Source organism: Eriocheir sinensis, chromosome 8 (genome assembly GCF_024679095.1).
Source record: "Eriocheir sinensis breed Jianghai 21 chromosome 8, ASM2467909v1, whole genome shotgun sequence".
Lineage (NCBI taxonomy): Eukaryota > Metazoa > Arthropoda > Malacostraca > Decapoda > Varunidae > Eriocheir > Eriocheir sinensis.
The window spans coordinates 21,228,792-21,253,046 of NC_066516.1; the positions used below are offsets into that span (position 1 = coordinate 21,228,792).

Here is a 24,255-nt window from a genome sequence, read left to right on the forward strand (position 1 = left end):
TGTTTGTTTGTCTTCATCCATGTCTGTCTAATTGTCTGTTTTTTTCTTGTTCTCTGTCTGTCTAGTTGCCTGTCCGTCTGTCTTTCTTTCTGCATGCCTAGATGTCTGTCTTCCTCTCTGCCTATCTTGTTGTTCGTCTGTCTGTATTTCTCATCGTCTGTGTAGTTGTCCGCCTTCCTTTCTCTCTGCATGCCTTGGTGTCTGTCTCTCTTTGTTTGTCTTCCTCTCTGCCTTACTAATTGTCTGCCTGCGTCTTCTTGCCTTCCTGCCTCCTAAAGTGGGTGTGTGTATTGATGTCATCGGCGGTATATAGTTTGTCCTTAACCACGTGACCACCTATGACGCACCGACGCTTCACCTGTTTCTACCTAGCATCGGAGTCTCAGCCTTGACAGTCACATTGACGTAAGATTCCCGAGAGGACACGCCTCGCTTCGGATGCAGGGACACGTGTCACGCTCCCACAAGACCCTCACGTCGGGTCCTCAGCAGCTGTTTTGTTGGGTCCCCGGTGCAGTGCGAGGCGCTGGAAAATATCGTTAGGTCGAGGTTTTATTCGCTTCATGTTTTCTTTCATGGCGTATCTTGCCCCTGCGCGGTAGGAGATTTAACTAGGGAAAGGAAAGGGGGAACCAAGTGAGAAAGAAACGGAGAAAGAAAGGGAAAAGGAAGGGATAAGCAAGGGAGGCGTAAAAGAAGATAAGGGACAAGGAAAGGGTAGAAGGAAAAGCTGGTAAAGAGTGAAAGAAAACGGGAACGCAATACAGAAGAAATGGGAGATAGTAAAGTTTGAGAGAAAAATGGAGAGAGAGAGAGAGAGAGAGAGAGAGAGAGAGAGAGAGAGAGAGAGAGAGAGAGAGAGAGAGAGAACGTACAACTCAGCAGACGCAAGGATGGAGGAGGAGGAGGAGGAGAGGAGGGGAGACTAGCGAGATCTGGCGTTGAGCGGGGCAATGCGGGGCAGTGATCTTGGGGTCGGGGGGAGGGAGAGAGGAGCGAGGGGACGATGGGGGGGCTCACGTGGTCTGGATGAATGGGCGTCTCAAAGTCTCCGAGCTAATTTCTTTTCCCAGCCATGCCGCGGTGACCCTTCAGGCTGGTGGTGGGCCGGGGAAGGGGAGGGGAGGGGGGGGAGAGAGAGGGAGAGAGACGGAGAGAAAAAAGAAGCTATCAAAACAGAGATACAAGCGCGCAGGCTGGCATTAGCATGACGAGTGGCCGCGCAGTGAAAGTGTGAGCATTTTTCCCACCCTGTGTTTGCCCATCCATGCATTCTGTCTTTCCCTGACGCGCTGCCCCTAAAACAGAGAGAGAGAGAGAGAGAGAGAGAGAGAGAGAGAGAGAGAGAGAGAGGGGCTGCAGGCTTTCTCACGAGCACGCATTTCCGGCTTCACACGTTTCCTCACGATTTGACTTGCTTCGTGGTCTTCCTCCTTGCCCCTTCCCCTGCCCTTCCGCCCCTCTCTCCCCCTCCCCTCCCCCCCCCCCCACACACACAAAAAAAAAAGTAATAATGCGTAGAGAAGCTGAAATAACGCTGCGGGAAGGAGATGTGGAGCAGAGAAGGGAACAAGAAGTATGGGAAGAAAAGAAGAAAATAACTATGGATGGAGAAGGGGGAAGAATTACAGGTGGAAAAATGAATACGATAAAGGAAAACATGAATAAGAGAAGGAAGAAAAATAGATACTGCAGAGGAAAAAAAACGAGAGGGAGAGAAAGAATTAAAGGTAAGAAGGTGAGAGAAATGAACATAAGAACATAAGAACATAAGAACGCAGGAGTCTGCAAGAGGCCGGTAGGCCTGTACGAGGCAGCTCCTTTGACCCTAAGCTCCCGTGTATCTAACCCCACCTAATATCGCTGTCCATGAATTTATCTAATCTATTTTTGAATGTGACAATTGTATTGGCACTCACCACATGACTTATTCCACTCATCCACCACCCTGTTAGTAAACCAATTTTTGCCTATGTCCCTGTTGAATCTGAATTTATCCAGTTTAAACCCGTTACTTCGTGTCCTACCCGGTTCTCTTACCAACAAAACCTTATGAATGTCTCCCTTATTAAAGCCCTTCATCCATTTATAAACCTCGTATAGATGAAAAAAAGTGGAGAAGAGCAGGAACAAAAAGAGATCATGCAGAGAAAGGAACAAGAGAGATGAGAGAGAAAGAAAGAATTATAGGGAAAGAAGTTGAAAGAAATCGAGGTGGAGTAAGTGGAAAAAAAAGTGGAGAAGAGCAGGAATAAGAGAAGGAGCAAAAAGAGGTCATGCAGAGAAAGGAACAAGAGAGATGAGAGGGAAAGAAGTTGAAAGAAATGGAGGTGGAGAAAGTGATTAAACAGAAAGAGAACAGAAATAAGATAATCAACAAAAAACAAATCATGCGTACAGAAGCTGAAATAACGAAGCGTGAAGGACGAAACACAAATAAAAGAACAGAGATAGGAAGGATTACAAACGATGACAAGGGTCGGTGGAGTAGGTGACAAATGGAGGAAACTGGAATAGAAAAGGAAGAGAGAAAAGAACAAGGATAGGGAGAATTAAAAACGAGATAGATAGAGTACGATGAGACGGGGTTGGCGGAGGAAGACTTAGTGACAAATGAGGGGACGAAACGGAAAGAGAAGAAGAATTATGGTGTGAACGGTAACTGTGCCTTATGTACCAGGAATAGGAGAGACCAGATGTAGAGAGAGGGTACGTTGGGTGAAAAGAAGGAGGGGATGAAGAAGGTACACTGCAAGAAAACGGGGAAAGGGGGGATAAGGAAGGAGGGGATTTAGGAGGTACACTGCAAGAAAAGGGGAAAGGGGGGATAAGGAAGGAGGGGATTTAGGAGGTACACTGCAAGAAAAGGGGGAAAGAAGGAGATAAGGAAGGAGGGGAGGAATGAGGTACACTACAAGAAAAGGGGAGAAAGGGGGAGATAAGGAGGTGAGTGTGTGATTGGTGATAGGAAAAAGTCCAAGGGTGGTATTTTCAGACGCTTCCATCTCCCATATCAATTTCCATAGTCCAAAAAAGGAGATTCATCGGGTTTTTATGAGGTTTTTTCACGTGCATGGTACAGAAGAAGGGTCAGACTACCACCAGGCTCATTAAACTACCCCTGGAAATGCCCATAGTTCATAATGCCTTGTTAAATATGTGTTTCTTTAGGTTCACGGTACAGAAGAAGGGTCACACTACAACCAGGTTAATTAAACTACCCTTGGAAATGCCCACAGCTCATAATGCCTTGTTAAATATGTGTTTCTTTAGGTTCACGGTACAGAAGAAGGGTCACACTACAACCAGGTTAATTAAACTACCCTTGGAAATGCCCATAGTTCATAATGCCTTGTTAAATATGTGTTTCTTTAGGTTCACGGTACAGAAGAAGGGTCACACTACCACCAGGCTCATTAAACTACCCCTGGAAATGCCCATAGCTCATAATGCCTTGTTAAATATGTGTTTCTTTAGGTTCACGGTACAGAAGAAGGGTCACACTACCACCAGGTTCATCAAACTACCCTTGGAAATGCCCACAACTTATAATGCCTTGTTAAATATGTGTTTCTTTAGGTTCACGGTACAGAAGAAGGGTCACACTACCACCAGGCTCATTAAACTACCCCTGGAAATGCCCATAGCTCATAATGCCTTGTTAAATATGTGTTTCTTTAGGTTCACGGTACAGAAGAAGGGTCACACTACCACCAGGCTCATTAAACTACCCCTGGAAATGCCCCAAAAGCCTACGAAAGCCTTGTCAAATATATATACTTGTGCGCCGGAAGGTTTGTGAATACGGGCCAGATATTACAAACCTAACTTTTTTTTCTTCATTTCCGCGAAGACAGTGAAAGTACAACGTGACGTCACCGATGAAGAAAAGGAAAGGAATGGGAATGCAGCTTCCGTGTTTCCCCGTTACCTACCTACCTTACCCACCTACCTGCCTGCCTACACTTCACCTGCCCCTTCCAGTACCTACCTGGGCGCGCTAATTACAGGTGAGGTTGAGTTATGCAAGAAAGATGTTTGTTGTTCATTCCCACAAGTGAATTAGAGGAGAGTAAACACAACGGCTTAATTGCAGACAGAAGGGAGGCGCTGACCAAAGAAAGGAACGAGATGGATGGTGAAGCTGACATATTATGAGAGAGAGAGAGAGAGAGAGAGAGAGAGAGAGAGAGAGAGAGAGAGAGAGAGAGAGAGAGAGAGAGAGAGAGAGAGAGAGAGAGAGAGAGAGAGAGAGAGAGAGAGAGAGAGAGAGAGAGAGAGAGAGAGAGAGAGAGAGGAATAATGATGATGATGATGATGGTTAATATATTTTTGCATGGTGCCGCAATATCATGGCCGAAGAAAGAAAGAAAGAAAGAAACAAAGGAAAAAAGGAAAGAAAAAAAGATCAGAGAGAGAGAGAGAGAGAGAGAGAGAGAGAGAGAGAGAGAGAGAGAGAGAGAGAGAGAGAGAGAGAGAGAGAAAGGTAACCCCACTCTCACAGCAGCACTCCGGACACAAAGAGGCACCCCTTCCCGAGCAGGCCCTGGCACCCCCGCACCCATTTTTGGCATCGTGACCTCCAGGAATGTTGACCCCTTACCCCCAAGCCCCCCCCAGAAAAGAAAGAGAGAGAGAGGGGGTCACTTCACTCCTTGTTCCCTTCCAGAAACCAGACTCCAAGCAGAATCCTTCCCCCTTCCACCCTTCCCCCTACCCCCCCCCCCCCCCCCATCAAGACAAGGATATGCTGAGGGAGGAAAGTGAAAACAGATTCGTTGATTTTCTCTTTGGGGGTAAAAGAGCAATGACACTTCTTCCTCTTCCTCCTCCTCCTCCTCCTCCTCCTGCTGCAGCCTCCTATCTCCTCCAGTTCTGTGCACCCTGTCCTTCTTTACGCACGCGCAGGCAAGTCAACACACACACACACACACACACACACACACACACACACACGCGCGCACCGAGGTCATTCACCCCAGCAGACTTCTTCCTCCACCATAATCGTGTTTCAGCCTCTTGCACGATTTTCAGGGCGAGGGCGAAGGAAAATGTAGCACCAGGGATTCCTTTTCATCCTCGCGTGTCCTCTTTTTCTATATATTTTTTCCTGCTAGTCAACGTTTTCTTTTGGGAGGAGGAAGGAGGCCAGAAGCACCCACGTCCCCGCCAGGTCACTGTCCCCACGCTCCCAAGCCGACCACGTGGCATGAGCGGAAGGGACAAAGGACAAAGAGATGTTTTCCTATAATACCAAATAAGAAAGCGATGCACATTTATTCTCTTGAAGCTTAACGTGCGTGCCTCGACAAATCCTCCACCCGTCCTTCATTCTTCTTCAGGTGGAATCTAGGCCACTCCCTGTCCGTCCCCTGCCTCCCCTGCCTCTCATGTCACGCCCGGGTTCCGTCTGTCATTCCTCGGTTGATGGTCTAATCGAGAGAGGGGAGTAGATAAGAGGGGACGGAAGGGGAGAGGAAAAGAATGGAAGAAGGGGAGTGCTGTGTAAGGAGATGGACAAGAGAAGCGAAGGAAGAAGAAAGGAAGGGGAGAGATTGCGAGTGTAGTGCAGGATAGGATAAAGAAGGAGAAGGGAAGGAAGGGGAGTGTAGGAAGTGTAAGGGAAAAGGTGAGGGATGTAGAAAGGAAGGGAAGAGGAGGAATGGTTAGCATATTGTAAGGGGAGACAAGGAGGAAGTTTGGAGATAAAGGATTATGTAAAGGGGGGAGAAAGGAGGTTCGTGAAGATAGTATAAGGGAAGACAAGGGAGATTAAGGGATATAAAGGGTAAGGGAAGAAGGGAAGGGGAAAGAGAAGGGAAGGGAAGAAAAGAGCAGAGAATGGAAGGGAAGGATAATATAGCATAGGGAAGGGTGAGGAAGGCAGGAAAGAATAGGGAATATAAAGGGAGTGTAGAGATGAGGGGGGGAGGGAAAAAAAGGGAAGAGAAGGGAGGGGGGAGGATAGTATAGTGTATGGGGGGGTGAGGAAGACAGGAAAGAAGAGGGAATAAAAGGGAGTGAAGAGATGAGGGGGGAAAAGGGGAGAGAGGGGAGAATAGTGAGGAGAGGAGAGCAGAGAAGAGAAGAGAAAGGAAGAGAAGGGCAGAGAAGGGAAGAGGAGAGTGATATAGTGCAGCGAAGGGTGAGAAAAGGGCTTGAGAAGGGTCTGGCTCGTGACACTGCTTCCCATCACGAGCTTGAAGGGGAGAGGGTCGAGGACGAGGGAGCAGAGGGGCGTCGGGGGGGAGGGGGGGGGGGGCTGTCGTGGTTCAAGAGGCGTCGGGGGAGCCTTTACACTGAGCCATGAGCCGCGGCAGACAAACGCCGGGCACAGACATGACGGCTCCTTGGCGCGGGTAATCTTACACACACACACACACACACACACACACACACACACACACGTACACAAGGTTGTTGCTAATCGCGGGGCTCTTGGGTTATCAGAGTCAGGTGAGAGCGGCCACCTGGCGGGGAGGGCGGCAGCTGACGCGCCTCCAGCACTTTTCCTTTCGCCCAAAAACCACTTCATGACTGACTCAGCTTGGGAACAGAACGACGTAACGTAACGAGACCAGACCGACCACTGTCACTTTTGTTGCTACTACTACTACTACTACTACTACTACTACTACTTATGCTGCTACTACTACTACTATTTCATTTGCTATCGGGAGGAATGCGATAAGTGCCACAGTGGGCCTCGGCGATAAACTTACACAATAACAACAACAACAACAAAAAAGTCCTTCGCCGCACTTATTGTTACATTCTTTAACGACACACACACACACACACACACACACACACACACACACACACACCGACGCTTTGCTTGGTTACCTTTTCAATTTATCTTTCACGGACATTGCAAAACTTACGACCATTTATCACTCTCTTTCTCTTTTGCCTTCTTCTCCCTCTTCCATCTTCCCTTCTCCCTCCCTCCCGTTCCCCACCACCACCAAGAACCTGATTAACGTACGGCACAAAGAGAACACAAAGACAGACACACACAGAGAACAGAAGGGTTGGGAGCACGTGTACCCCTGACCTAACACTGCCCGCGCATTACACCACGATCCCTCATTTACTCCTCCTTACATCACGCCACGATCCCTCTTTTACTCCTCCTTGCATTCCCATCCCTCTTTCAGCTCCTCTGGTCTTCCCCTCCTACCTCTCTCCCTTCTCTCTCTTTTCCTGATCCTTTACTCTGTTCCCTCTCCTCCTCTCTCTTCCTGGTCCTCTTTCTCTCCCTGCTCTTCTGCCTTCACCCTCACCCCCTTTTCTCTCCCTTACCCTCCCATCCCCCCTTTACTCTCCTCTCCCCTCTCTCTTCCTCTGCCCTTTATCCTGATGTCTGTTTCTCTCCTGCTCTTCTCCCTTCACACTCCTCCTCTCCCTATCCTCCACTCTTCCTCTCTCTCCCTGCGTCTCTACCTCTACCTTTATCCTCATGTCTGTATCTCTCCCTGCTCTTCTGCTCTCACACTCCTCTCCCTTGCCTTTCACTCTCCCTCTCTCCCTGCTTTGAAGTCAGTTTCCCCTCCCTGCTTTTCTGCCCTCCCCTTCCACTCTCCCTCTCACCATGATCCTCTCCACTCTCCACTCTGTCACCCTTCTCTCTACTCTCCCTCTCACCCTGCTCCTCCCCACTCTCTCCACGCTGAGCTCAGGGCCAAACAGCCTCACTAACCTCCTCTAACCGCGACCCTCTCTACTCCTCGCGGCGGACCCAGACAGTCACTGAGACCCTCCCTCCCCTCGCCATCGCCTCGCCTGCCACGCGGCCCGGCCAGACGAGCGAACCCTTGAGAGGTCATCCACCCAGCTCAGACCTTCACCACACCGCGCCCCGCCCCGCTCCGCCTTGCCCCGCCCTGCCCTGCCCCGCTTCGCTCTCAGTTCCTACAGCACACATTATATACACACACACACACACACACACACACACACACACACACACGAGACGTCAATACCGTGCAGTCCCTTATGGTAGAAGATAATAAAAACTTGAGGCTAATTTGAGAGAGAGAGAGAGAGAGAGAGAGAGAGAGAGAGAGAGAGAGAGAGAGAGAGAGAGAGAGAGAGAGAGAGAGAGAGAGAGAGAGAGAGAGAGAGAGAGAGACAGAGAGAGAGAGAGAGAGAGAGAGAGAGAGAGAGAGAGAGAGAGAGAGAGAGAGAGAGAGAGAGAGAGAGAGAGAGAGAGAGAGAGAGAGAGAGAGAGAGAGAGAGAGAGAGAGAGAGAGAGAGAGAGAGAGAGAGAGAGAGAGAGAGAGAGAGAGAGAGAGAGAGAGAGAGAGACAGGGTCCTCCTCTCTCCTCGCCGGCAGATGGATCACTGTGCTGGCCCCTCCCTGCAACATTCCCCCCCTCCCATGCTTCGCGGCGCCCCACAACTTTCACCCCTGAGCTTATTCTTGAATCAGTTTTCCTGTCGACGTCATCATCATCAGCATCAGCCTCAGCAGCGCGCATACTTATAAAGGTCGTCGACTCTTCATCGCGGTGAGAGGCGCTTATCAGACACACGGTAATGGCGGTTAAAGACTGATCCAGATTCTCTCTCTCTCTCTCTCTCTCTCTCATCACTTTTTCTTTCTTTTTCTTTCTTTTCTTTCATTTTCTTTCTAATTTTCTTTCTTTGTTTCTTTCTTCGCCATTCAAAGATCTTAATCATCATCTCTCTCTCTCTCTCTCTCTCAGGTCCTCGGCCCCTGCTTACATCACCGCGTTCTCCTCTCCAACTAACACCCTGCCACGCTTCATCGCCGCCCTGTTACCGCTGCCGCTGCCTCTCTTGCATGGCCCCGTCTCAGGTGTCCCCGACCGACTTTACCTTCGCGGCCTCCACAACGGCCTTCCATGCTACAGGTGCGGCATTCGGCACGCCCTGGACGCCCATACAGCACCACCAGACTCACACGCGGCGCCTCTTCCTAGCTCTTAAATCCTCGTCGTCACTACTTGGCTTTCTTCGTCTCTCCATGGCCATACATACGGTGGTGGTGGCAGAATTAGTAGTCGTAGTAGTAGTAGTGGTCGCAGTAGTGGTGATGGTAGTTGTGGTAGTGGTAGAAGCGTCCTCCACCTTTCTCCGTGTCTCCGTTCACTCGTTCCCTCTCCAGATTTTCTCCATTCGTCCTCTCCTGCCCGGCGTGGTGGACCCGGGCGTGGGAGCCGCTCGCTGCATACCACTTCCTGGTCCTTCAACCGGGGAAGCGGGGCGTTCAAGGGTGCATGTGCCGGCCGTGTGTGTGTGTGTGTGTGTGTGTGTGTGTGTGTGTGTGTGTGTGTGTGTGTGTGTGTGTGTGTGTGTGTGTGTGTGTGTGAGGGGTGCAGGGAAGGGAAAGGGTGAATTGAGAGTCGGGGACTTTCACGGACGAGAGCTGACTTCTTACTTGTAAACAAAAAAATCTTCCTTCTGGATAATTTGAGATGCGAGCTTGCGTAGGTAGGAAGGAAAGGGAGACCACAGCGGCCTAGATATAGGAAGGCTGAGCCGGTGGATGGTTTTCGTCAAGAGCTTTCTCTCCATATAAATTCCTGGCCTGTATATGAATTTCTCTCTTTTCCTAGTCACGGGCGAGGGCGCTTTTGGAATCTGTGTGTGTGTGTGTGTGTGTGTGTGTGTGTGTGTGTGTGTGTGTGTGTGTGTGTGTGTGTGTGTGTGTGTGTGTGTGTGTGTGTGGCTGCAATGTTGCGTTGAAGAGGTCAAGTCCCGTGTCGCAATGCTTTCGTATCTCACAATAAATATTTCTATGGGGGCGAAAATGAAATGAAATGGGTTCTCTTGAGTGTTTCTTTCTCGTTCGTGGTTCAGAAACACCGTCAAATTATCACTAGACTCATAAAGCTGTCCAGAAAATAACCACAACTTCTCCGAAAGCCTTGTGAAATGTGGATATGCAAGCCCCGAATGTTTGAGAATGTGGGGCTCAGGATTCTTTGTGTTGTGGAGATGAAATGGGTTCCTTGCGTGTTTCTTTCTCGTTCGTGGTTCAGAAACACCGTCAAATTATCACTAGACTCATAAAGCTGTCCAGGAAATACCCACAACCTCTACGGAAGCCTTGTGAAATGTGGATATGCAAGCCTCGAATGTTTGAGAATGTGGAGCTTAGGATTCTTTGTGTTACCGGTGCTTTCCTCGCTGCCCTGCCCCGCCTTCCCTCCCTCCCCCCGACCGGCAAAGGCACTCCCGGAATTCGTGGGATTGCAATGTTTCGCTTTAAAGGAGTCTTGGTTTGATTCCTTCCCTGCGTCAATGTTCCCTTTGCTGCTTCGCCGTTTATTTCTTTCCTTTGCCGTGGTTTCATCGAGAGTCCTGCATGGTTACCGATGGCTTACAGTAGTTTTCATTAATACCTTCCCTGCGTCATTGTGTCCGCTGCTCCGCCCTTCCTCCCTTCGCCTTGTGGTTTCATTGGGAGTCATGGGTTATTACGGATGGATCCATGAATCTGTGTGACTGCCATGTTGCGTTAGGATGCTCTGATGTTTCCCTGGCCGCCCCACATTGCCTACCCCCCGAACCCCACGGTCCCCACTCCGCCCCGCCCCGCCTTGGTTTCGTCGGGTGACTGGCGTGAACGGCGATGGCTTTGTTGCGCCGCCTCGTCGATAGTGGGTCGTTGGCCTGGCAGGTGTGGCGACAGGTAACATATCCTTGACATGGTTAGATTGCGGGCGGCTTAGCTAAGGTCACTCACCCGGCTCAATTTTGCTCCCTTAGATATTTTTTTTTTGTGTAAGGGGGTCATCTGTTTACTTTTTTTTTTTGTGTGTAAGGGGGTCATATGTTTACTTTTTTGTGTGTGTAAGGGGGTCATCTGTTTACTTTTTTTTTTTTGTGTGTGTGTGTACATATGTATCATTGTTCATCTTACGCATCTGATGTACGCTTGGATGATAATGGTTATGATATTGGTAATTATTATAATGATACTGCTACTACTACTACTACTTCTACTGCTACTACTACTGCTACTACTATAAATTGAAACGATGACGATAATAATAATAATAATAATAATAATAATAATAATAATAATAATAATAATAATAATAATAATAATAATAATAATAATAATAATAATAATAATAATAATAATAATAATAATAATAATAATAATGATACTAATAATATAATCCTTGTTTCATTCTCCTCACGTCCGTACCCAATTATCTTGATCCACGCCAGAAGAAAACTCTCTCTCTCTCTCTCTCTCTCTCTCTCTCTCTCTCTCTCCCCCATACAGTCCTCCCTCTTCCACCCTATCATCTCTCATTTCCTCCTTCCTCCACTGTCGCGGTTCCTCCTGTCCCTCCCTTCCCCTCCCTCCCTCCCTCCCCCATCTCTCCCTCTCTCCCTGCGCCACATTTTCACTTTCATTAGCGTGATCAGAAAGGTCAGGTGTCGACGGCCTCGCTGAGTCGTTTTATTCACCTCCCTGACTCGCCGATACTCACTCTCCTCCACCTGAAAGTTTCCCTTCCTCCTCCTCCTCCTCCTCCTCCTCCTTGACCTCTCTCGCATTCTACTAACTTTTCCTCCTTTTCTTCTTCTTCTCCTACTTCTTCCTCTTCTCCTTGATCCACCCCACTCACCTCTAACTAATATCTGTTTTTTTCTTTGACTTCTCCTCCTCCTCCTCCTCCTCCTCCTCCTCCTCCTCCACATTTCTCTTCCCTCATCTGGTGACCACTTTCCTGCCTTCTGACTCCCCAGTTCATTCCCTTTCTCCCTCTCACTCTCCCTCCCTCCCGCCCTCCCATCGGTCAGAATGCACTCTCTCACCTCTGCCTCCTCCTCCTCCTCCTCCACGCGCCACACTCCTCCTCCTCCTCCTCCACGCGCCACACTCCTCCTCCTCCTCCTCCTCCTCCTCGCTTCTGACGTCATCTCAGCCAAAAGGTTAAACATGGGTCTGGTTTTTAAGGTTGATATTCATACCGACGTGAAACTCAGCACCTCCGCCACACACACACACACACACACACACACACACACACACACAAACACACACACACAGAGGGGAGGTGGACAAAGAATTACCGTGGGAGAGGGAAACTAAGAGAGAGGGAGACACAGAGAGAGAGAAAGAGAGACAAGAGGACGTTCATTCCCCCCTCGTGAAGCACCTCTGGCGGGAGTGCGTGGCCGGGGGGGGGGAGGGGGGGGAGTGCTACTGAAGGTGCGTCACGTGCTAATCCCCGCGAATGATCTGAATCCACTGGTAAAAAGCACTGTAATGATCCGAATGATTGGCGTTTCAGCGGTGTCACGTGGTCGCTGGGAGACGAAGTGGGGGTACGGGGTGGGTAGGTGGGGCGATAAGAGGGTCGGGGGTGGATAGGGATCTAGGCAAGGGTGCGAAGAGTGGGTGGGGGGGGGGTAGGTGGTGGAAAGAAGGCCAGGGCAGTCAGCGTCCGATGGGTTGGCGTGGGTGTGGGCGGAGGGGAAAGGAAGCCGGGGCGGTGTCCTTAGGGTGGTGGTGGTGACCGTGGTGGTGGTGGTGGTGTGCCCGGCGGGGTCATTGGCACCAGAAGGGGAGTGGACTTTTGATACTCTTTTTTTTTTTTTGAGAGGAGGAGGAGGAGGAGGAGGAGGAGAAAGGTAAAAGTAGGAGGTGGAAGCGAAGTGAAAAAAAAAATACATAGTGACAGAAAAGAACAATGAAGCGAAATATCTCAAGGGACGTAAGAATTGGTGCTGTCCGTGCGTTTAAAAGAATTGCTAGGAGATAATAGAGATAAAGAGACACACACACACACACACACACACACACACACACACACACACACACACACACACACACACACACACACACACAAAGTAAGTAAGAAAGAACGTGAATAAGAAGAAGCAACCGAAGATAATCCAAGGACGTATATAATAAATGGCAGATCAGGAGGAGGAGGAGGAGGAGGAGGATGAGGAGGAGGAGAGGTATAAGCAAGGAGGTCAGAAGAGAAACAGGAAGATGAAACAAGACAATGAAAGGTAAGAAACGCAAAAAAAGAAAAAAAGAGAAGAAAGGAAAAGAGAAGACGGTGGAAAAAGAGTAAGAAAAAAGAAGAGAAAATCGAATATGATGAAAAAAAATCCACCACAATAGAAGATAACGTAGAGATAGATAGAAGAATAGAACAAAGAAAAGACGGAGGGAACTTAGAATGACGAAAGAGAGAACTGAAGAGGCAAATAAGCATGAGAGATGACCGAGACGATGAATGAGAAGAAACAAAAGGGAAGAAGAAGACAATGAAAGGGAGATAATGAAGCGGAAAATACTAAAACAATGACGAGAATTTGGTGCGGCGATGGAGCAAAAAAAAAAAAAAAAAGAAAAAAGAGAAGAGCGATGCGGGTAAAATAAGAGGAAATAATGATGATAATGAGAGAGAGAGAGAGAGAGAGAGAGAGAGAGAGAGAGAGAGAGAGAGAGAGAGAGAGAGAGAGAGAGAGAGAGAGAGAGAGAGAGAGAGAATGGTAGTGACAATAATAGGAGAAAAAAGGAAGACATCTCCATCACCACCAAATTCACCACCATCATCACCACCACCATCATCACCACCACCACCACCACCATCATTATACCGCCTCCATCGCGTTCGCTACCAACCATCAACACCATTTATTACCAACACCTCCAATTACCAAAACCATCATCACCACCACCACCATCACCACCATCACCACCACCATCACCACCACCTCCACCATTCAGGGGGTTCATTTCTTCCTCTTCCTGGTTCTTTTTTCACCTCCTTGGACAGTTTTCACATCCCGTAGGAACCAGTTTCCGTGGAGTCCGCCCGCAAAGAAAGTTAGCAACACACACACACACACACACACACACACACACACACACACACACACACACGAATGTGTGTGTGTGTGTGTGTGTGTGTGTGTGTGTGTGTGTGTGTGTGTGTGTGTGTGTGTGTCGTCGTCGTCTCCGCTTTCCACTTTCACACGCGCTGCACAGATAAATTCTTAGGGAGGTGGTGGTGATGACGGTGATGACTGTGTTGATGGTGGTTGTGGCGGTCATGGTGGATGAAGAGGAGAAGGAAGCGAAGGAGGAGGAAAACGAGGACAAGGAGAAGAAGACAGCTAAGAGTAGACTTCCTATACACAAATAACCAAGGATAGAACAAGATAAAGACGGCAGAAGATGCTTTTAGAAACTCCCGAACGCTTCCTTTTCCTTTCCTTCCTCATAACATCCGTACCTTCCTTCTTTCTTCTCCCTAACGGCGCTCCTTTCCCTTCATCCCTCCTTCTCTCCCTTCCGTGCTAACTTTCCCTTCCTCCTTCCCTCCCTTTCCTCCCTCTATCGGACACTCCCTCGAAACAATGGAATGACGGCCTTATTTCACATGCTTCGTCGAGTTATTTGTTAATTTTGCGTTCATACACCAACAGCAGAAAGTGTCGATGCCCTCTGACGGCGTACGGCCAAACTAAATAAACTGATTCTTTGATCCATGCGAAAGAAACCGATGCAGAAGAAATTGGAGAGATCGAGACTTCCCCGATGGCTACAAATAGGTCGGAGGAAGAAAGTGAAGAGAAGTGAAGGGAAAAATATCGACACAGAAAGAAAAGATGAAATTTTAGAAGCGTTTCATCCAACAAATATGGCGGATCGTATTCCTGGGAAAGAGACTGAATGTTGTCGCAAAATGTTTTCCCCCCCCCGACACATGTATATATGCATGTGCCGTGTGTGTGTGTGTGTGTGTGTGTGTGTGTGTGTGTGTGTGTGTGTTATTGGAAAATTGTTTGCAGTAGTTTTGAGTAATTAGTCAATTAACGAAAATCACTCGGTGAATATGAAAATTTGCGTGTGTGTGTGTGTGTGTGTGTGTGTGTGTGTGTGAGTGTAAGAGAGAGAGAGAGAGAGAGAGAGAGAGAGAGAGAGAGAGAGAGAGAGAGAGAGAGAGAGAGAGAGAGAGAGAGAGAGAGAGAGAGAGAGAGAGAGAGAGAGAGAGAGAAAATGAGGGCGAATATGAGGAGGGGAAGATATAGCAGAAGCAGAAGTGGGAGTAGGAGTAAGCAGCAGAAGCAGTAGGGGCAGCAGGTAAGGAGGGCGCGAGGGGCATACACCTGGGCGCCTCACGCTGAAGCACGCGCTAACGAGGAGCCGCCAAGGTGTGGAGACGCTACAAGAGGGAGAGACGAGGCGGAAAGACGCTTCGATGCACCTTCTTCGTCTTCTTCTTCTTCTTCTTCTTCGTCTTCTTCTTCTTCTTCTTCTTCGTCTTCTTCTTCGTCTTCTTCTTCTTCGTCTTCTTCTTCTTCTACATTACTTCTTTTTCTTCTTCCTCGACTTCATTAATTCTTTTTCTTTTGTTTCTTTTCTTGTTCTTGTTCTTCTCCCTCTGTCTTTCACTCACGCACTTCATCTATCTATCTGTTATCTATTTATCTATCTATCTATCTATCTATCTATCTATCTATCTATCGGTTGAAGAAGGAAGACATTGGGTTGCGTAATAATAATAATAATAGTAATTTAATAACAACAACAACAGCAATAATAATAATAACTAATAATAATAATAATAATAATAATAATAATAATAATAATAATAATAATAATAATAATAATAATAATAATAATAATAATAATAATAATAATAATAATAATAATAATAATAATAATAATAATAATAAATCAATAAATAAATAAATTGTAAGCTGGTGGCACAAAGTAAGCTAAATACATGTAAAATGCACACACACACACACACACACACACACACACACACACACACACACACACACACATACACACACACACAAAAAAAATACATATACAGGCCAATGAGTAAATGGTAGGAAGGCAGGTAAAAAAAATATGAATATTGTAACGAGGATCGGAAAATTTAAACGCGCGTGTCAAAGGAAATTAAGTCTTCAACTACTTCCGAGCGACTCTTTAAAAACTGTTCTCTTTCCCGGTGACTAAATTAAACTGCCTTCATCACCATCATCTCGCTTCTCACTCTCTCATCTTGCCGAGTTTTCCCTTTTCCCTCATAATTACGTTTCTTGTCATTATTAAAGACTCAACTCACGCATCCTGCCACCGTTTACTTTTCACGCATTAAGTATGAACATTTTTTTCTTTTTCTTACTTTTTTTCTCTTTTCTTCTTTCTTTCTTTTTTCTTTTCTTTCTTTCTATTTCCGTACTTTCATTTTTTTCTTTTCCCTGTGTCTATTTTCTTATTTTTTCTTTTTTTCTTTTCCTTACTTTCATTTTTCCTTTTCCTATGTCTTTTTTTTCATTTTTTTCTTTTTTACTTTATGAATTTTTCTATCTTTGTTTTTCTTTACTTTCCCTTTTCCTTTTCCTATCTCTTTTATTTTACTTTATTTTCATTTTCCTATCGTTTCTTTTTCCTTTCTTTCTTTTTCTTTCTTTTTCTTTATTTTTCTTACTTATTTTTTTTTTTTACAGTTCCAATCGCCGGCTGCTCGCTGCGTCGCTTCCCTGATAAAAAGTTCTTCCTCATTAGCATCCCGTCTCATTTTTTTTTCCTTTGGGTAATCAAGATGTCTGTGCAGTAGGCGGAGAGGAGGAGGAGGAGGAGGAGGAGGAGGAGGAGGAGGAACACTTTAGGCACAAACTTTCATCTTTTCCCTCCCTCGTGTGCTCGGGGACTCGCTCAAACACTCTCCTCGTCGCTTTTACTCCCTTGCCTTTTAAAGTCTTTCATCCCTAAAACGAACGCGCAAATAACGGAACTTTTACAAATATGCTTTTCTTATACACAACGCAAGTCAAAGGGTCCGTCTAGTCACTTCCCTTGCAACTCCAGAAATATATTAATCCGTACCCACTTACTTGCTTCATACTCTCCAATGCACTCTCTCCTTCCTCCCTCCCCTTTCTTCTCTTCCTCTCGCGTCAACCTAAGTTATCATGTTACGTACTGTCAGTCTATTCACCTCTCTTTCAACGCTAACCTCGTACTTAACCCTTCCTCTCGCGTCAACCTAACTTATCGTAAAGTCAGTCTATTCCCCTCTCTTTCAACGCTAACCTCGTATACTTAACCTATTTGCTTTCTACTATTCCTTCCCTTTCTTCTCTTCCTTCCCCTTCCTTCTCTCGCGTCAAAACAACTCAGATCATGTGACCGAATGCACTCAGCTGTTTCATCTATACATTATCACATGCCGCGCCCTTCCTTCCCTCCCTTCTTCCCTCTCATAACCTTTACTACTGCCACGCCCACTCTTCCCCCTGTCCTATCTCCCCTTCCTTCCCTGCTCCTTACTACCGCCACCCTCATCCTTACCCTGGTCATGCTTCAACAGTCTTCAATGAATAGAAATGAATAATCAGCATGAATTTATACCCCTGCCGGAATGAGAAAAAAACATTACTTCATAGCCATCACACACACACACACACACACACACACACACACACACACACACACACACACACAATATACGTATCAAGGAAGTGGTTTATTCCCGCCCCTCTTGCCCTCAGTTTCACGCCTCAGTTTCCTGTTTTCCTCCTGTTTTCACTTGTCATCTCCCCCTGTTCCTGTTCTTCCGTTTTTCACTTGTCATCTTCCCTTGTTCCCCCCCTCCTTTTTTTTGCTTAATATTTCATCTTCTCCTGAGCTCTTTGTTTTCATTTCTCATCTCCCCCAGTTGTCTTTATTTTCATCTTTCATCTTAACCCGTTCTCCTGTTTTTCGCCTTTCATTCCTTCCTTCTTTTTTTGGTTTGTTTTTTTCATTTCCTTTTATATGTTTTTTTTTTATCTCTTCTCATTTATTTTCGTGCCTTACTTTCCTGATCTCCTTTTTTCTCTTTTCATTCTCTTTGTTTACTTCTTTTCAACTCTCATCTCTCTCTGTTTGCCTGTTTTTATCTTTCATTCCGTCTCTCTCTCTCTCTCTCTCTCTCTCTCTCTCTCTCTCTCTCTCTCTCTCTCTCTCTCTCTCTCTCTCTCTCTCTCTCTCTCTCTCTCTCCACTTATTTTTACCTCAATCACTCTGTTCACTTCTTTTTACCTCTGATCACACTCTATTCGCCTCTATGTTTTACCTCTAGTCACTCTGTTTAATTGTTTTCACCCACTATCTATCTCTGTTTACCTGTTTTCACGTCTCATCCCCATCCGTATACATGTTTTCACCTGTCATACTCAGCAGCATCATATTTCTTTCATTTTTTTTTATTTTTCTAGAGGCAATGCATAAGCTGTCTCACGCTCTGCCGCGGCGGGTAAGGAACCAACGCCCGCCTCGCCCCATCAGTCCACATCGGCCAGAATCTTCATCACGTTCAGGGGCACCTTCGCAGCCACTCGTGAGCAGAGCGTCGCGCCATCGGTCACTGCTCCGCCCCTCATTAGTCTCTTCGCCCAGTTCCAGATACACCGCGGGACGCCCTTCCTCGCGCCCTCCACCCGCTTTCTCCACATTGTTTCGGAGCGGCGGCATCATCCCCCCCTCCCATCCACATTAAGGAATTCGACTCCACTCTATGTTATTAAAATTCATGAAGCTGTTACTTTCTTTCACTTTTTTTTTCTTTTTTTCTATCATGTTTCTGTCTGTGTGTCTGTCTGTCTGGCTGGCTGTCTGTTTATTTGAATGTCTGTTTGTATGTATCCATCTATCAATCTATCTATTTTTCAATCCTGAACTAGATTAGCACAAAAGGGGGTGACTTGCGTTAATAAATGACTGTAAATCTACCACGACACACACACACGCACAGACACACATATAAACGCTTCATCAAGGAATATTTATAACTCACTAATGCGGCTCAACTTTCCCCTCTTCCATGCACTTCAGTAATATGATCCGCCAGCGGCCTTAATGCAGTTTACTTGTACAGGAATTATACACCTCTCTTCCAACTCCGGTAATATACTAATTCGTACTTATACTTATTTGCTTCCCACTCTTCCCTCATTATTTGCACTCATCTCGCGTCAATACCACTCAGATCATGTGACCATATACACTCCACAGTTTCATCATCTATACACTGTTAAACACCGCGCCCTTCCTTCCCTTCGCTGCCCGTTAGAATATCATGCCACACTCACCCTTCCCACACCCCTCCTTGTACGTGCCGGCCATTCTGATCCTCTTTTAATGATGTAACATGAACGACGCGTCAGCAGCTTCAGTCTACTGCCCTGAAAACACCCCGGCAACAACGTCACAGTATCCTCTCCTGACGCGGCCATGCACTCTACCCCAGACACACCCTCTCCTCCATCCACCCACCCACACACGCACACACACGAACGCCGAAGAGCCACTGATTCTCGTGTAATTATCCACCCATCACGAACGTATCCTAGGAACTGAAGAACAATGAAAGCGAGAGAGAGAGAGGGAGAGGGAGGAAGGGTGTGCAACATCTCTATATTAATTACGATTCTCATGTGTCAGAGTATTACGTGGCGGCGTTATAGATACTTCGCAAAGACCCTTGTGGCATAGACTGTTAAATACATGCATTCCAGGACCTTCAGTGACTTATTAAACCCTGCCAGTAACACACGAGAGCTAGGCAAGTCACCCGTCCCGTGCTTCTTCCCCTCAGTAGGACAGATGAAGCAACTCGAGAATGGAATGTGGGAGTGTACTTGTTTTTTTTGGGGGGTGGGTGGGTGGGGGCGCGCGTCAGTGTCGTATCATAATGAGTCAACACCTTTGGTTATCTCTAACGACCCGTGCGATGACGATATTTCCCAGGTAACACTTTATATAATGATTCGTGATACGTCAGACCGGAGCGGATGGGATAGCGTTGACCTCGTTTTCAGGGTTCATTGCACTTTCTGGTTGTTGTTGGTGTGAACATTTACATGGAGTTGGTTTTAATGGTTACTACAGCTGGTTGCGTCATCTATTTGTTTGACGTATGCAACTTTCTGCTTCCTATTGTGTACTGTGGCTTTGGTCAATAAGTACTCTGTCTTTCTATTAGTCAACCTATTATTCAATCTTTTCATCTATTTACCTATCTGTCTGTCAAATTGTATACTGTCAATAAGAAATCAAACTCTCTATTAGTCAACCTAATATTCAATCTTTTCATCTATTTACTTATCTGCCTGTCTATCTCTCTTTCAATTAAACTTTATAGCTATGTACTTGTGTGTGTGTGTGTGTGTGTGTGTGTGTGTGTGTGTGTGTGTGTGTGTGTGTGTGCGCGCACGTGTGCCTCTCGTAATCGGTCGTGTTGCAGGGGTGACTGACCTGGAGAGTCGCCTCGCTAGCTGAAGTAAGAACAGTATATATAGACACACTTGATGCCGTTGGTTATTGCCCCAGATCTGTAAACGGAGATTAAAAAACCAGCGCAAGTGTCAGGGAAGGGGACTACTGCTCAATCACGCTAAAATCACCAGTGTAGGCAGGCAGGGAGGGTGGCAGGGAGGGTGGCAGGGATGGTGGCAGGGAGGATGGCAGGCTCGATGATGGATGGATGTACTCAGGGCATTAGAAGATTACGAAAGCATTTTTATAACTTTTTTCTCTATAGTTTTTACACGTCAATAGAGATAGTAGTTCATCCCTGCCACTGTGCAACTCCCGGATATACCTTTCATCGCCTTGAGTCTGTTTGTCCTTCATACATGCATTCTAACTGATTCTCTGTATTGTTATTCTCTTTACTGTGCGTGTGTGTGTGTTTGTGTGTTTAATTCTCAGGGAGTGGGGTGAAGGTAAGAACAGATTCGTATTCATAGTTCAGTTTTTACAATGTTTTCCTTTCTCTTTGATTAAACTTTCCTCCGGTGAACTTTCAACAACTTCTTCTTTATTGTAGCGCGACCTTTAGTACTACACGTGTAAGGTGACTCGGACGCCTTAGTGATCGCCTTTCTCGAAGACAGAAAGTTGCCATGCGCAGGTATCAACAGGTAAAAGAGAACGGACCTGGAGGCAAAGATCTTAATTAAATGAACTAGCATTTCTTTGGGTCGATTCTCGTTTTCTTTGTAGGATGAGATTTTACGGGCATTATAGTTGCTTTTGTAGTCATGCATTACAAAACAGAAAATAAAATATAGTGATGTTGCTGTATAGTCTACGGTACGTGTCTTCTAAAAGCTTGCAAGGAAGAGAAAATTTAGTGATGTATCGCGGTGTGTGAGTGTGTGTGTGTGTGTGTGTGTGTGTGTGTGTGTGTGTGTGTGCGTGCTTGCGCCATTCATCTGGTCGTGAATAGCAAACGCCCTCCGGTCACACTCTTTTTCTGCGTCTGATCGTGGCGACCTTCACCGCCCCTCCGCGCCCGCCAGCAAGGACAAGCAAGTGTCATCTTTCGCTACGGGCTGTGTTGACTCGCCGGCGTCCTCCTCCTCCTGGCCACCGCTACCATCACCACCACCACCACCACTACCATATAATTATACCATCCTCCATACCACCACCACCACCACTACCATATAATTATACCATCCTCCATACCACTCCTATATCCTCCTCTTCCACTTCCACCACAACCACCACTATCATATAATTATACCATCTTCCATACCACTCCTATATCCTCCTCTTCCACTTCCACCACAACCACCACAGCCATATAATATACCATCTTCCATACCACTCCAATATCCTTCTCTTCCTTTCCTTTTTCCACCACTAACTGCAACAACAGCATCACCACCACCTCTACCCCCACAACCCTCACCACCACCCACCATCGCCACTAACTTCCCCAGCTTCATGACATCATTCAAATTTCAGTCCTTTCACAGCTTTCCAACTGATGCTTTGTGTTTATCTTATCTCTAACAGTTTAATTTAGTAACATATCTGTGGCAAATAATCTACACAACTCAAATGAAAGCTTCCTGTCTTGACACACACACACACACACACACACACACACACACACACACAATAAAAAAAACACTCACACACACAGTTCACCCTCCCCCCACCCCCCCCACACACACGCACACACTATCACAATCCCATCTCACTGGATCTAATTTTCCCCAACACTGTAAAGCCTGAACAAAATCACACACAATGAGTTTTCAATCACTGGTTTGGTCCGCGTCTTCGTCTGGGCCAGGCCGACAACACTCTCGCCGCTCATGTTTTGTTGGTGAAACTCTGAAATTCTTGTTGTCGGGCTGCTCGGCGGACGCTCAGGAATGTCGGTGATCAGCAGAGCCACACCGCCACTCCCCTTCCTGAACGTGGCCTTGAAACACGCGGCGTCATCTTTACTTGCTTCGCTGAGGTCGAGGGGCTTGGTGGTCACATGGCGGTGCTTGCTGAGTGGTGACTGGTGACTCTTACGCCTCCTCTCCCCGTCCGGTCCAGCCCCTGCGCCCCCTCCAGCTCTACCCGCCCCTCCTTCCTGACCATTACGTGTTGTTTCCCTAAGGATGAGGGGGATAGCTGACTGGCTGGTTGGCGGGTGTCGCGTGTAGGGGGGTGCCTGCTGGTTGCCCACTCACGCCGCCCCCATCGAGTTTGTCCAGCCAACCCTGCCTCCTCTCCCTCCTCCTCCTCCGGCTCCTCCTCCTGGCCATTACTTGTGGTTTCCGAAGTTGTGTACAAAGTTGCCCTCCGTTGGGGGTCGCTTGTGATACACAGTGTGGTCTTGTCTCGTCCTAATTTTTTCGTGTCGCTTAATTGGAGTTGCGGAGGAGGATTTTTTTTTTTTTTGTCAAGAGTTTAGGATTAGGTTGTGATAAAGAGAATGAAGCAAAACTCGCACACACGCAAACACCCACACTCACACACTACTACCACCCAGTACTCCTTTTTGTCAAGAGTTTAGGATTAGGTGTCGCGTTAATAAAGTCTTGACTTCTGTGATAAAAAGAATGAAGCAGAACTCGCACACACGCAAACACCCACTCACACACAACCCCCAGTCCCCCACTCCCACCACACACACGTTATTATTATTATTATTATTATTATTATTATTATTATTATTATTATTATTATTATTATTATTATTATTATTATTATCATTATTATTATTATTATTATTATTATTATCAAACAGTGAAAGTCAAAAACCCGGAAGACAACTAATACGATAAGTCCCAAAGTCAATGACCTCGACACACCTACGACACAGCGGAGACTCAAAGATAAAGCGGATAAAATACAGCAGAGATAACACCAACAAACAAGGCCTTGCTAAATATGAGGATCACGCCATAAAATAATAATACGAGCTTAGGAAAATACTAAAGTGACGTATTCGGTAAAGATAAACCACAACTACACCAAACTTAAGAGATACTTTTTTTTTTTTACAACAAAGGAGACATCTCAAGACGGCACACAAAAAAAGGAAACAATAATAACAAAAAAAGTCCGCTACTCGCTGCTCCTAAAAAGAGTCCAAAGAGGTGGCCGAAAGAGGGGTCAACTACAACATAAACAGTATCGCTGAAGCTATTGTAGGTCATCGCTCCCCCCCCCCCTCCCCCCCTCCCTCCCCCCCACCCGAAACGAAATAATACCACGACTTTTGGGTTTCGACAATATCACCGGGGAAAGAACAGAGCGAAGTGAAAGACAATATGATAGAATAAAAAAAAGTAATATAGAACAGAATGAAGAACATGTTACTGAACGAAGAAAAAAAAGAGAGAAAAGAGAGCAAAGTGAATCACGTTAACAAGTGAGATAAAACAGGGCGAATGAAAGACAATATGACCGAATGAACACAAAAAAAGACTAGCGTAAAGCGAAAGACAAATAAATGAGCTATACAACAACAACAACAAAAAAAGAGAAAATAGGGCAAAATAAAATACATAACAGAGAAAAAAAAAAAAAACATTACCGATTTAAAAAAGAGAGACTACACATCAAAGTGAAAGACATTAGTGACGGAGATAGAAGAAAAAAAGACAAGCACGCGCGCAGTGACTTTTACAGGCAAACTTAAGTTGATGCCATTCACGCGTTGATCCCTCGAGGAAACGGGCGATGCTTCCTCCGAGTCACGATCAATGAGACAGACAGACAGACAGACATACAAACAGACACAGTGACACATGGGTGCAAACAGACAAAGAAAGACTGAAGGGTATACACATTCAAGCAGAGAAACAGACAGACAGACAGACAAAAAGCGACAGAGAGATAGGCAGCCTGGTAGATATGGTGACGTTTAGACAGGTTATGATAAGAGACAGACAAAAATATACGATGCAGATATACACACAATCAGACAAGCAGAAAGAAAA

General features: G+C 46.3%; 2 long non-coding RNA genes across 7 annotated transcripts in view; one reads left to right on the forward strand and one right to left on the reverse strand.

Moving 5' to 3' along the window:
* LOC126995674 (uncharacterized) overlaps positions 1–24,255 on the reverse strand; it is a 279,072-nt gene that overhangs the window by 145,387 nt on the left and 109,430 nt on the right. The gene's annotated exons all lie outside the window — the stretch shown is intronic.
* Positions 1–24,255, forward strand: part of LOC126995677 (uncharacterized) — a 71,261-nt gene that overhangs the window by 24,466 nt on the left and 22,540 nt on the right. Inside the window, exons 2-3 of one of the 4 annotated variants that reach the window (XR_007750645.1) lie at positions 3,854–4,010; positions 8,675–8,709. This is a non-coding gene — a long non-coding RNA (uncharacterized LOC126995677). The other 3 variants (XR_007750643.1, XR_007750642.1, XR_007750644.1) reach the window with 3 other exon arrangements.